Source organism: Pleurodeles waltl, chromosome 2_2 (genome assembly GCF_031143425.1).
Source record: "Pleurodeles waltl isolate 20211129_DDA chromosome 2_2, aPleWal1.hap1.20221129, whole genome shotgun sequence".
NCBI classification, from domain to species: Eukaryota; Metazoa; Chordata; class Amphibia; order Caudata; family Salamandridae; genus Pleurodeles; species Pleurodeles waltl.
Window position 1 is genome coordinate 698,877,552 of NC_090439.1, and position 13,859 is coordinate 698,891,410.

Below are 13,859 nucleotides of genomic sequence, written 5' to 3' on the forward strand. Positions count from 1 at the left end.
CATCTCTCTATGGAAAAGTGTACAGTGGGTGAAAGAAGAAAGAAGGTAGTAAGCCTCATCCCGAAGATGGTTCAGTAAGCTAGTTTAACAGCCAGTTAAGTTCAAATGACTGAGCTCTGTCTCTCATTGCCCAAAAGAAAGGCACTGCTGATATGCAAATAGACTGTGTCCTTTTGAGAGTCATATCTCATTCCTTTCTGAAGCTGTTACTAAGTCCCAGAGCTCCCATAGTGTCTGCATAGCTGGATATGGGTAGCTGGGAGTGGATCATTCCTATATCAAGTGAAAGAGATTTGCGTTTTGGCTATGTACGAACCAGGAAGACTCCTTGCCGTAGCCCATTTTTACTAGTAAACATATTCTGAGGTAATTCCATCTACATTTTGCACACCTGAAGATGAATATGTGGGAAGAGGGGTAGTCAGGCTCCAGGAAATTAGGCTAGAGGATGGAGGAATTCTGCTATTCCCCAAGAGTCGGACTGGGCGATCGCTGCTGCCGAATTAAATAGGAAAGGACAGACCATGCAGCCTGGCTCAGTACCAGGGAGTGTCAGTGATTAATTAAAGAAGGGCCTGTTATGCCTGTGTTGACCTTCAGATCCCCTTAGAGACTGGTGGAGATCTTTGCGTTACTCCAAAGATAGGTGAATTAGACTCCTCTTCTTTGGCTATTTCCCAAGTAATTTTCTTTGAGCTTTTAAACATCTGGATTCTAGTTTTTTCCCTATGTGTTTTGGCTCTAATGTCTATAATGCGTAGTCAACAAGAACCAGGGATATTTGCATTATATTAAAAAATTGCATTCTTTCTGCCTTTCAGAAACACACGTGTAATATTTGGATTAGTCTGGTGCATTTTGAAATGCCAGGTGGCTGGCACTGAACAGTACCAAAAACAAATAAAGTGAAACGCTGTAAACTAACCATATATAGGGAATTGTCTTTGTAGCAGTATATATTGATGGTATGCAGAAGTAAAACATGTTTTTTCACCCAAGTGGGCAACGTTATATTATGATGCTCCTGTGGGACAATGGTGTGGAACAATCTGCAGCCATATCTCCTAAAGGTACATCATGTAGCTATTGCAAAGAAGTAACATTTCTGTTTTGTTGGTGGGTTCAGATTCAGAAATAGACATCTCAATGGAAAGTTCAAATTAGTAGTCAGATTCGTGATAGACTGTTCTATTAAAAAATAATTTAAATGACCTTATTTTATCGGTTTTCAGTCTTGACTAAGCTATAATCACATTACTTTATGGGAGAGGCAGCTTAATTATGCAGTGTGTGTGCTTCTTGTGGACAATTGTGCCTCTCTCAAGCAAGAATCATCAAAGTAAATGGTGAGTGAACCCATTGGGTGTTATTGTTACTATAAACAAGGATGTTTTTATCCCCATACAATTGGTTCAAGCTGGAGGACAACAAGTGACCTTTAGTCTCCACCTGTCAACCTTGGGCCGTATTATGCATTGTGCTTCGCATCTATGTGCCCGCTTTGCGTGCCTCCCAAGCACTATGGTATTACAGAAGGGACTGCAGCCGCTTGTGTGGCCGCCTCTGTAATAATGATAGTGCTGGTGTACATTGTTGCACCACAGCTATCTAGAAAGGGTGTTCACTCATTTGCAGTGGTGCTGGAAAAATGTTTAAAGTGGGGGTGCTGCCATATGTGTTACTCCACTGAAATCTTAGGGATGGTGAATAAATCAAGCATGACGCAAAGAACAAGTGTAGCAAATGAGCTACTCCAGTTCAGCGGGAAAGAGGTAAGGTGTGGTATGTAGCTGATGGTGCATTATGGAGCTCAATGTCGCATATATATAATTGAAGGTGGTGTTGCAGTGCACTGCCATTTAGAGACACTGCATTTTCCATTGAAAAGGCAGTTAAATATGTAGACGCACGTAGTTCTGCTGTAAATTGTACATCATCAAGTACAGAGTCGTAATTTGTTTTGATCCGATTGAGATATTTGTTTCCTTCACATTTCAGAATTATTAACAGCTGAAATATTTGTAAAGTTCAGGTTTTACCGTGTAGTAAAAAATTTTACATTGTACAAACAGCCTTTTCTATTGCTCTCAGCAATTTGTTCACATAGTTCACATTAGAAAATCTTCTCATTTTCCAGTCTGAGAAAAAAAGTAGATAACGGTCTCCATTTTCAAAGTATAAGCACTGATTTGCCAGAAGGGAGAGTCTAACATTTCACCTCTGTGACAAGATAAAAACAAAATTTAAAAGCATCTTTGTTGCTCATTCACCTTTTGAACTCCTGCATGGTTATTTTGGGGGTGCACCCCAGCACCCCTTCTTCCAGTTCTCATGCTCAATTCCATGGGCCAATGTGCCTCCCAAGAGCAGCCCTCTGTAGGGAGCAAAAGAGAGTCCTGTGGACTACCCCAGACAATAGCCATGCAGATGTATGCGTCATCCATTGCACCCAACTTCATGGGGGACCCTTGTCCCCTCTTTACAATGCAGACAGCTGGCCCATGCACTGTGAAACATTGAGCGGCTTGCAAGCAGTCACTCTCTGTTTCACTGAATGTGTTGCCCCCAGGGCAGCCCAGGGTTTGAAGCTACCCTGGGGGAAGCTCATTTATTGTAATAGGGTGCACTACCCAAGGTCGTTGATGCATTAGAGCAAGACTTTGGTTTTGTGGCATTCAAAGGTGGAACACTGATAGGGTAGGTCAACCCACTCTTCAATAGCTTTACTTCTCAGATTAGAACACATGGAATGCTGTGAGCACCCACTGAAATAACAATGGGTGCCAGTCAGGGATGCCCATTGTCTTATAACCTTTCCACAATTATTGTAGAGCCTCTAGCTTGCAATTTATGACAACAACACTCTGACAAAAGTCTCTGTTTATGGGAAGCAGCATGAACGACGACTGAACCACGACGGGCGTTGTCCACGAAAGCAGAGCAACGCTTTCCTGAACAACGACCCTGTTTTTCTCTGCCTTAACCATGCATGTCTGAACAACGAACATGCGTGGTTAAGGCAAAGGAAAACGCACTCGGGATCGGAGAGGATGCGGCCAGGTAAGTGGGGTTGGGGTAGGGTTGGGGGTAGTTTGGGGGCGATCGGTGGGGGTAGTTTTAGTTTTTAAGGGTGGGGTGGAGAGTCAGTGTAATTTTAGGTTTTAATGGCGGGGTGGGGGTCGGGGTAATGTTAGATTTTGGGGTTGGCATGGGGGATCGGGGTAGTTTTAGGGGCGAGGGCAGGGAGTCGGGGTAATTTTAGTTTTAAGGGGCGAATGTGGGGAGTAAGGGTCATCCGACCGAGTTGTTCAGGCATGCGTTGTTCCAGCATGTGTTGTTCCAATGTATATTCTCTGCTTATATCACAATAACTACTTTTCTAACTTTATGAAGACAATGTGTTGCAGTTTGGCAGGCCACCTATAACCAACATTGTATCCATTATCTTAGCATTCCTAAAGTTCAGTTACCTAGCTGACCTACATTTAATTGGTGACAATCTCATATCATTCCACTGATACCTAATTCTCAAGAAGGCAACTTAGACTGTCCATTATCATTGAGCAACTCCTCTATGAGATACTTGGGAATTTGGATTAGTCATGATATAGCTTTAATATTGCAAAAAATTATAGACTCTCCATGACGAAAATTAAAGAACAAGTGAGTTGATGGATTTGTCTCCCACAAATGATATCTGAATATATTGCCCTAATGAAGATGATAAACCTTGGCGGCACTTCTATTTGTTTATGAATTTCCCAGTACCGCTAACCAAACACTTTTTCTGCCTTTTACACTCCTTAATGGTGAGAATGTGGGAGGGGGTAAACAGCCCAGCCTAAGTGGGAAATTCTTACATTGACATATGACATGATGGCTTTAAGCCCAGGATTTTGAGCTTTATTACTTATGCATTCACAGCAAATCAGTGCTAACCACCACCAAACCTGCAAAGTTTGGGTTTAGAAGTGATGGTAGTTATTTAGCCTAAATGGAGACCATGATGTGCCATTCACTTACTCATCCAACAGCAGAAATATACACAGTGGGCACGATTCACAAAGGTAAACTTAGACTTCTGGTCTAAACTTAGACCAAAAGTCTAAGTTTACGACTTTGGGAATTCACAAAGGGCATTTACGAGTACTGTCTTTATGTCCGCCGAGTGCAGACAATCCTTGATGACCAGGAAGAAGGGGGACTTTGTGAAGGCCAACTCTGCAGTTTTTGTCTTTGCCTCAAGGCTTTGTAAAAGACCTATTGGGGCTCTTTTGCAAATGTACAGGGCAACATGTGTATCTACAGTAGTGTATGGGATTGAGGTATGGGGGTACGGCAAGCATAATTTGCTGCAGATGGCCAAAAAACTCCTTCTGAGTAGTCTTCTTTGCCTTCCCCAAAGCACCCCTGTGCTCTCTGTACATGACGAACTGGGAGATGGTTATATTTCTGATACAATAGCATTTCGCACCCTCTCACTTTGGATTGACATCTGGCTGAGAGCTGAAACTAAGTTGAATAAAGAGGCTCTTATGGATTGTTTGTCCCTAGACCATTCTCTGCACATTCCTTGGCTTAAGTATGTTAGGGAAACCTTGTAGAGCCCTGGCAGGGCAGATCTGTTCACTACACCTCAGAAGTTAGATAAATGTGATTGTAAGGGACTAAAAGACCTCTTTATGCAACATCAGTCCATGAGCAGGGAGCTGATAGTTTTTAAGATGCCCGGGCGCTTAGCCATTTCTTGTTAAAACAGTCCCAGCATAGAGCCTTGCCTGTCAGTTGTGCCTAGTATGTATGACTATTTTTATTGATCAGGTTTAGAATTGATCTACTGCACCATATGTTGGCATCTCCCAGTACCAGAGGCCTGGGTCGCATAATGGAGCCCTACAACTGCAACAACTTGTCTCTGCAGGATACTCTACATTTTACTATGTTTTTTAAGCATTATGCTGTCCCCCATAAGACCTACCTTTACCCAATATTGAAGCAGGCGAATTTTAGTCAAGTATGTCCTCCACTAATGTATCTACAAATGGTGCATGAAAGAATTTTTTTTTAATTTGGTTTCCTTCTTGAAAGCTAAGGTAAAACTGAGGAATATAGGGTGGATACTAGTACCCTAGGTCTTGAATCAATTACTATGCACTTTAATTAGGCCTATAGAAAGGTGCCAGGTGCTTCTCGCCATTGCAGTGTTATTGTATTTATTGTCATATTATTTTTAACACATTCTGTTTGATTGCCTCATATTGCATGAATTGTTTCATGTGTTGCTTTTATGACTTATTCAAAAGTCGAAATAAAGCTTTTTCGATTTGATTTGACATATTACATACAGCAGAAGTGTTGATATTTATGAACAAGAACTAGATACGAAATGTGTTTCACTGCTCACAACAAAATGGCTTTTTTTGTGTTTATTCTAAAATAAATAGCATCTTTGTGAAACAAGAAGTTAATGCTTTGCAACCCTATAGGGAGTAAAGTAGATTCATCCCTTAGAAAATATTATTTAAGTTCCCACTAGGTACACATGGAGAACAGCCATGTGATCGATATGGTACACCTAGTTTTTGGGTTTCCAAACCCTTTTTCCGAAGATTGAGGAGGTATTCGAATCCCATGGCTTGCTGCCAGAGATAGGAAAACAGACAGAGGGGGTTATTACAACTTTGGAGGAGGTGTTAATCTGTCCCAAAAGTGACAGTAAAGTGACGGATATACCACCAGCCGTATTACGAGTCCATTATATCCTATGGAACTCGTAATACGGCTGGTGGTATATCCGTCCCATTTGGGACGGATTAACACCTCCTCCAAAGTTATAATAACCCCCAGAATGTCTTTCTAGCTTGAACTACATCTTCAAGATTGGCAGTCTATCAAACCAGTTGTCAGTGGCCAATAGTATTTCTTTCCAATGGGTAAAGTATAGAACTTAATGTATAGAATGCTATCACCAAAAATGTAACTTGTATTGATATATAAATTAACTGTACAGTTTTTACATCTTTTGTCACATAAATTATTAAACTGGAGATTGCTCACATAAGTTGAAAGCAACTCTATAAATATATTGACATCAACAAAGGGGCATCTAGTCACGATCTCCCAGGTACATATTACTCTCTTCCTCTGAGTTATTTTGCAGTAAGCAATTGATACTCGGACCTTGATTATGAGTGCCTTGAATTGATCCCCTTCATGTCTTTTTCCAGAGATAACCATTACTTGGGGTCTCTGGAAACCCAGGGTTGAGATGTGGGAAATGATGAGAGATTACAAGGTTTTGGGGAATAAAATACTGTCTTCCTCCGATCTTTCAAACAGAGAGCTACACTGTTTTCAGTAACAGAATCAAGCAAAATCTCCATGTAAAAAACAAAAGCTGGTAATTCACAGGGGCCTGATAACTCCTGTTGCTTGATGATGTCAATGCCATGTACCCCTAGGTCACTACTGTAACAAAGTTTGTCTTTGTGCTATGTTCACTCGTTTCTGTTCAGGACACCTGGTGTTGTGATCACTGCAGTGGCTCTGGCCTGCTGATCAGAGTTACTCACATGTGCATTGTTCAAAAAGATGAACCTCTCTTACAACCTGTTAGAAATGGGGTCTCTATTTGGCAGTGGTTTGTACCCTGTCGAAGAAGGGACCCTCACTCTAGTCATGGTAAGGGAGTCACAGAGCTAAGATAACCCCTGCTTACCCCTTGGTAGCTTGGCTCAAGCAGTCAGGCTTATATCAGAAACAATGTGTAAAGTATGTGGACACACACACACACAGAGTAACACAGTGAAAACATCACAAACGTACTCCATGCCAGTTTAGAAAAATAGGCTACATTTATCTGAGTAAAACAAGACCAAAACAACAAAAGCCCAACAGACACAAGTAAAGATACACATTTTCAAAGATTATATCTTAGTAAAAGGCTCAGAAACACAATAGCTCCAACTGGAGCTATCACAGCATCTTGACGGAGTCATTCAACAGTCCAACGCTACTCGCAAGGGAGTGTGGACTGGTCACAGAGTCGCATGGACCACAGACACAGTACCTTGGAGAATGATGAGGAAACAAAGATGTTGCACGGAGTCAGGGAGGTGAGACCTTGCTGGAGCCGGTGTGGCATTGGTTCCTTGCTGCTACTGAGGAAGTGAGGCATTGGTTCCTTACTGCTAGGCAGGGGAGGTGAGGTGTCAGTTCCTTACGGTTGAAGGGAAGTTGATGGGCCGTCGGTGGCGAGGCGTCAGTTTCTTATGACAAGGTGGAATCGATGAATTCAGCACGTCAAGATGCGAGCCATTGATGGTGTCACGACCACACCACAGGGCCACGGGTGCTGCGGTGGAGTCAGCTGTCACAAATGTCGGTGACATGGCACTAGGAACTCACGCTGTGGTGGGATTTCAGAGGCACTGTGGCGATGGTGGACCTGCATTGCACGTCATGGTCGCTGCACTTAGTGGGTACCACAGTTCCGGTGCAGGCGGCAGCATGGAGTCAGAGAACAGCACCAGTTCCGAAGTCGCTCTGGAGTTGATGTGCTTAGTTTCTTCTTGGTTGCACCAGAGCTCACTTCTAAGGGACCAGGAACTGGATTTGGTTCAACTTGGCAAGTCAGGATTCTTTGCAAGAGAGCCCAAGTGCTGGCAGTTGAAGTCTGAGATGGCCCTGAGACTTCTTAACAGGAGGCAAGCTCAGTTCAAGTCACTGGAGAACCTTGGAAAGCAGCATGAAGAAAGCAAAGTCCAGTCCTTTCACTACCAGGACAAGAGCAGCAAGCAGCAGGCCAGCACAACAAAGCAACAGGCAGAGTGGCAGTCCCTCCTATAACATCCAGCTCTTCTTCCTGGCAGAATGTCCTCAGCCCAGAAGTGTTCTCACGTTGTGGGGTCAGAGTCTAGTACTTATACCCAATCCTTTCTTTGAAGCAGGCAAACTTCAAAGTGAAGTCTTTGTAGTGCACAAAACCCTGCCTTTCCTGCCCTGGCTACAGACACAATCCAGGGGTGGGAGACTGCTTTTTTTTAAGGACCGTCACAGCCCTATTCCGGTGCAAGTATCAGCTCCTTCCACCATCACAGCTTAGGAAGACCCATCAGGATATGCAGGGCACACCTCAGCTCCATTTGTGGGACCTTGTAGAGTGAATTCAGAAACAGCCCAACTGTCATCCTGACCCAGACATGTAATCCATAGCTAAGCAGAGGCACAGAATGGTTAAGCAAGAAAATGCCCACTCTCTAAAAGTGACATGGTCAAACTTACAATTAAAAAAAAAAAACTTCACCAAAAGGTGTATTTTTGAATTGTGAGTTCAGAGACCCAAAACTCCACATCTCTATGTGCTCCCAATAGGAAATTACACTCAAAAAATATTTCAAGGCAATCCCATGTCACCCTATGGGAGAGATAGTCCTTGCAATAGTGAAAACTGAATTTATCAATATTTCACTATCAGGAAATGTAAAAAATAACAGTACACGCCCTACCTTTTAAACACGCTGCACCCTGCCCATGGCGCTGCCTTGGGCCCACCAGAGGGGTGATGTACATATGGTAAAAGGGAAGGTTTGTGCCTGGCAAGTGAGTGCACTTGCCAGATTAAAATGTTTAAAACTGTACACACAGACACTGCAGTGGCAGGTCTGAGAAACGTTCATAGGGCAACTCATGTGGGAGGCACTATCAGTGCTGCAGGCCCACTAGTGGCATTTGCTTTAAAGGCCCTGGGCACACATGGTGCACTATGCTAGAGACTTACTAGTAAATCAGATATGCCAATCATAGATAAACCAATCACCCATACAATTTAGACTGAGAGCACTTGCACTTTAGCACTCGTCAGCAGTAGTACAGTGCCCAGAATCCTAAAGCCAGGAAAAACGAAATTCAGCAGACTCCAAACCAGGAGGTCATCAGCAAAATGACAGACAGAGGACCCCACGCCAAGAACTGACAGGTCTAACACTTCCCATTTGTGATAACTGTCAGTCTGAAAGCTGTGGTATGCAAGTTCTCTATGCACAGGATACAGATGTGGGAAAAACGTAGCATGTAATTTTTTATTATATGTTTTCCCGAAAAACCTGCTACAATACATAGTTTCATGAATTAAAAATATTCAATCCTTAAATCTGCAATGTGTTGGAGGAAAGTGCTATCAGCGCCTATTTTGTTGCGAATCTCTAATCTGCAAGACCAGCGGTTTACACATTATTTCTTATATGCCTCCTATCAATTTTTAAAGATTATATACTTCCTCCACTGAAGTGCTTTCTATAAGGCATACACTTTTTTGTTAGTGATCAGATTGCATTTGTTATTATGTCCTCCACCAGAGATCCAATCTTTCAAGTGAGTGATCACACAATGCCCTATATGGGAGAAGGAAGGCCCCTAGCTGATGTCACATGGTATTAATTGCACTTTCCTCATTCATAGATGGAGCCATATGCATTCAATGGACTCAGGCACTATAGGTAGCCTGATCTTAGTTTTGACTTTGAGAAGTGGATTTTCTTTGAAGCCCAATAGGCTGGAGTCAGATAACACAAGAAGAAACTTGAAGGTATGAGAGAGATAGACACAGCTAAGACCATTTGGGAGTTTGGGTGGATGGAACTCTGTGATGATTTTACTAGGTGTACCCAGGACAGAAATGCATAAATGATCTCAAAAGTGGGGAGACAGAAACCTGTACATTTTGTGAGAAACGGCTTGGAGCTCATCACCAATAAATGAATGGTCTACCTTTTATCATGCCTGATGCACGGCAATGAGATAATATTCTTGGAACACAAAAGAAGAGGGCTTTCTATTTGCTGCTCAATGAAAAATTCCTGAACCACCTAAATCCCTAAGTAGTGGAGGGAGTTTTCTCCACCTCTACCTTGATCTTTTGCTTCAGCATGTTTCTCCAGGACTGGGTATGCTAGTATCTGACACATATGGCAAAAGGGGGTCAGGCACTGACTGAAAACCTGCTTGCTCTTTCGGGACAACTCTCCTGTGGCTCCATGGTGTAGCACAGTCCACAGGTCCAAGCACAATCAAGGAAAATGAGCACTACTTCCCTGTTGGGTAGTAAAATGCCAGCATAATTATGGTGATGCCTCTCACACCATCAGTACCAATGGAACTTTAGCATTATTGACAGCTATGCCCCTGCTATGGCTGGTGGGCACAGACGTTAAAGGGATTAAGAATGTTGTTGCTAACCTCAAAGATTTCTAGTTTGTCAGCTACAACTGGAGATGTAGCCTGCTTTCCCCAGCAGAACATCACTCTAGATGCTGGAAGTAACGGAAAGTCCTGCGACTGGAGAAAGCTTTTGTCTGTCTGAAGTAACATGTAGGCCAGTTAGAATTGGACATTCTCGAGAACCTGAAGCAGAGCTGTGGAACCCATGTGTAGCCAGCACAGTAGACTGGAAATAAAGGAATCAGTTCTGAACAAATGAGGACTTTTCTTAGGGGCAGAAGTTCTACCAAAACTTGTACAAACAGATCGGAAATATTACGCCTTGATAAAACAATGGAACGACTGGAAGTATGTGCCAAGACTGCCTCGAAAATTAGCGACCTTTTCAGCATAATGCTATTGCTTCCTCCTCAGATATTTTAGTCAGGAATTAAGAGGCGACAGTGTGTCTCAGCCACACCTGTGACCTCATGATGTCCCTTCAGGTTCCAAATTGAACTTTTATCCCACTGAAGGTTTCTGAGTTCTAGAATGTTTTTAAATCAGAAAGCAAACATGTCATTGGGGCCAACTACTAACATCAAGGTAGCAGTGTTCTCTCACCCTTGTTCACAGAGAATGTGTAGGTGACGTTCAGCCACATGAATCACAAAGATCACTTGTTACCTTTCTTTGTATTTTCCTTCAAATAATATTCAACGCTTATTTCCAATTCATGGGATAGTTTTTGTTTCCTTTTTATTCTGTGATCCCTACATCAGATTTTCTTAATGTATATCACATTTTTCTTTTAACTACTTTTTTGGTGATTTACTTTGTATTATTTGCTTGCTTTGTTTCTTGTTACTTGTTAAGATTGATTCCTGGTTTTGGGAGCTGAGATCCAGCTCAAATCATGAATTCTGTCAAGACTGGACAGTGACAAATGCTAATTTAGAGACACGTTTTCTCAAATGACAATGAGATGGGCCTCTGATTTGTACGTTGATGCCAATAGTACCGATACACTCAAGCCTTGAGGATAGCAGAGGTTGCAAGCCACTGTCCCGTGCCCCCCAAACTTTTTGCTACATATTTCGGGCATAGTATGTTAAGACTGTTTTACAGTTTGGTTCTTTCATGTCAGACAGTCTTTGAAACACAGTCCAACACAATCAAACTACATTTTCAGGCCAAGCATTTACAGGTGCAGCAAGTTGAAAAATTATGTATGAGGAGCTGAAGGATATTGACACTTCATTGGAACAGCAATGGTCATCTGAAACGAAGCATCATCGGATCGTTTGCATTACTAAATAGGGAACAACAGCAAGGACAGCCAAATGTTCTACAAGAAATTAAACAAATTAACTAAAAGACCAAGAAGTGATCGCTCCACGATGCTGCTTTGCTTTAAGCCGTGCATTACTGAGAAAGTGGAGCTTGCCTATCGCGTGTTCCTCCACTTCTATTTGCAAAAGTATTATTTGCAATATGTTAATGGCAGTGAGAAGACAAACAACTATTTCTACTCTAGCCAATGATGGCCAATGTTGTGGTGTGTTCCCACCATTTGATGCAGTCTGTATATCCATAAAAACAATATCCAATTGTCCACTGTGCTGCCTGCTAAATTTTGAGTAGAACAGTTTTAAGGGAAAACCTTGTTGAAATGTTTCTGTTCCTTTTCTTAAGCATCCTTGGTGGTATGACATGATGTTTTCTTCATTAATCTTCTTTTGCGTCTTCTAAGTAGCCTTTTAAAATACGTTTTCATTACCAAATCAATCAATAAGTTAGGGTGACCGTTTACTAGTAGTTCTTGCACACCCTTTTTATGTGTAAAGTTAGTTTTCTCCACTCACCTAGTATAGCTCCGCATACACAAACTGCATGAAAGACATGCCAAGAAAAACTCACCACGTATGAATGAGTCATATTTATATACATCTTTTGTCTAATTATCTACTTTGGGTATGTTTTCTGACTTTTTGGAGTTTAAAGATAAGAGGGTGTGGTCCTAAATGAGGAGTGGTTGAGTGTGGTTGCTTAAAGCAATACCCATGAGACGTTACATTAATTTGTACAGATTATTATATAGTGGTACGTTTTCATTATTTTCAGTATTTTTTTATCTCCCTGAACATTATATTTGTTATCTTGTTAGCTATCTTGAAATGTTTTATGTCTGGCGAGTTTTGTAACTTCCTGCAGGGTTCAAGGGTTTAGATCATTCAAGCTAAACATAGTGAGCTACTAATTCGTTAGGACAACTTGATTAATCTCTGCCTAGAAATTAACTGTGCCTATATGTGATGCTAGCATGCATATGTTTAACACATTACGTAACTCTTAACACCACCTCTCATTTGCAATCAGGCCTCTGAACTCATTACGCCAACATCAGATAGTTTCCGATATTGTATGAGCCAAACTATTAAAAATGGCTGCCACACCAAGAAAAATCAACATTGCAACTACTTGTAATAGCCAAAATGTAGTTCACTCCAGAAATAATATCATCCACTTAAGCCTGAACGTGGGATATCTTTTACAAAAACATCACCATTGATTGCACACTTTGTTTAGTAATATATGCGTGTGAAAATAGTAGAGTGTGAATATACTATGACTAGTAAAATTCTGAGGTGGCTTCTAAAGGTATTTTACAGTATAGCATCTTTAATACATTCCAACCATAACAAATGCATTTGTCACTAAGGCACATATCGTACTAGATTTAAGATTCAAACAATGTATTAAGTTATTTTCTTATACATTAGTCATAAATTACTGTGCAGGTCGTTCAGGGGTGAAACAAAATTGCAATTAACTGTATCTAGCATCACTGCTCAATTTTATACTTACAATCATCATTTGAATATTTTTGGAACCAATTTGTTCCAGAGCATTTAAAACCTCCAAACCCGCTTTGTTTTGGTCTTTTCAATTAGAAGATACAAGCTCCTCCCAAACACGACAGTCAGTGTATAATTATGCATCCCATTATCCAGCCATCATAATGATGTCAAATGTGATGCCCAAATTTGATTGGGAATGAATCACACCATTTCCGTGATTCTTTTTCAGAAGAAAACATGTCAAATTTACATATTTAGAAGCATTAACATCTTTGCCCTCAATTTGTTAAGACAGAGCACCAAACTCCCAGTAAAACACATTGCTGCTGTTCAAATTGGATTTAAAAAACCCTCTCTAAAAAGAGCTCAAACACCCTGCCTAGTGCATAAAACGATTGCCACTGTCTTTGGGAAGGTAATTACAGTTTAAGCGTAAATTGATTTTCCTAAATACCTTCCGTTTAATCCAGAAAATGAATTTCTTGGAAATACAATTGAGAACTATTTGAAATGCATTAACTCTCTGGCAGATGCTTAGAATCAAACAAGCTAATAGGCATAAAGTTATTTTTTTGCAAATAATTGCAAAGCCTAGATTTAAGCTTTTGCATCCCTTGCATAGTTAATTACGTAGGCTTTAGTGTTTACATGCAGCGAGTTATCCGCAGCGATAAACTACACAATTTATAATTGATGTAAATGGGTGTTATTATGTCAATTAAGCAGCTGTGGCCTCCCCTCCTCCGTAAACAGAAGCGAACGAGAAGGCGAGTTTACAGAGATGCACCTTTTTCCCCTCAA

The 13,859-nt window shown here is 41.3% G+C and overlaps 1 protein-coding gene across 1 annotated transcript in view; it reads right to left on the bottom strand.

The window, feature by feature from the left end:
- Positions 1–13,859, bottom strand: part of CYP7B1 (cytochrome P450 family 7 subfamily B member 1) — an 808,916-nt gene that overhangs the window by 200,952 nt on the left and 594,105 nt on the right. The gene's annotated exons all lie outside the window — the stretch shown is intronic.